This window comes from Lupinus angustifolius, chromosome LG20 (assembly GCF_001865875.1).
Source record: "Lupinus angustifolius cultivar Tanjil chromosome LG20, LupAngTanjil_v1.0, whole genome shotgun sequence".
Taxonomy (NCBI): domain Eukaryota; kingdom Viridiplantae; phylum Streptophyta; class Magnoliopsida; order Fabales; family Fabaceae; genus Lupinus; species Lupinus angustifolius.
Genome location: NC_032028.1, coordinates 13162162 through 13162728, shown reverse-complemented (window position 1 = coordinate 13162728; position 567 = coordinate 13162162).

Sequence of the window (567 nt, the reverse complement as noted above, 5' to 3'; positions counted from 1 at the left end):
CCTATCCATGTCCTCATCCTCATTCTCATCCTCATCCTCATCCTCGTCCTCATCCTATCCTCATTCTCATTCTCGTCCTCATCCTATCAACATTCTCATTCTTTTCCTCATCCTATCCTCATCCTCGTCCTCAACATCATCCTCATCCTCATCCTCTTCGTATTCTTATCCTCAACCTATCCTCATCCTATCCTCATCCTCATCCTCATCCTCATCCTCATCCTCATCCTCATCCTCATCCTCATCCTCATCCTCATCCTCATCCTCATCCTCATCCTCATCCTCATCCTCATCCTCATCCTCATCCTCATCCTCATCCTCATCCTCATCCTCATCCTCATCCTCATCCTCATCCTCATCCTCATCCTCATCCTCATCCTCATCCTCATCCTCATCCTCATCCTCATCCTCATCCTCATCCTCATCCTCATCCTCATCCTCATCCTCATCCTCATCCTCATCCTCATCCTCATCCTCATCCTCATCCTCATCCTCATCCTCATCCTCATCGTCATGCTCATCCTCATCCTCGTCCTCATCCTCATCTTATGCTCGTCCTCGTCCTCA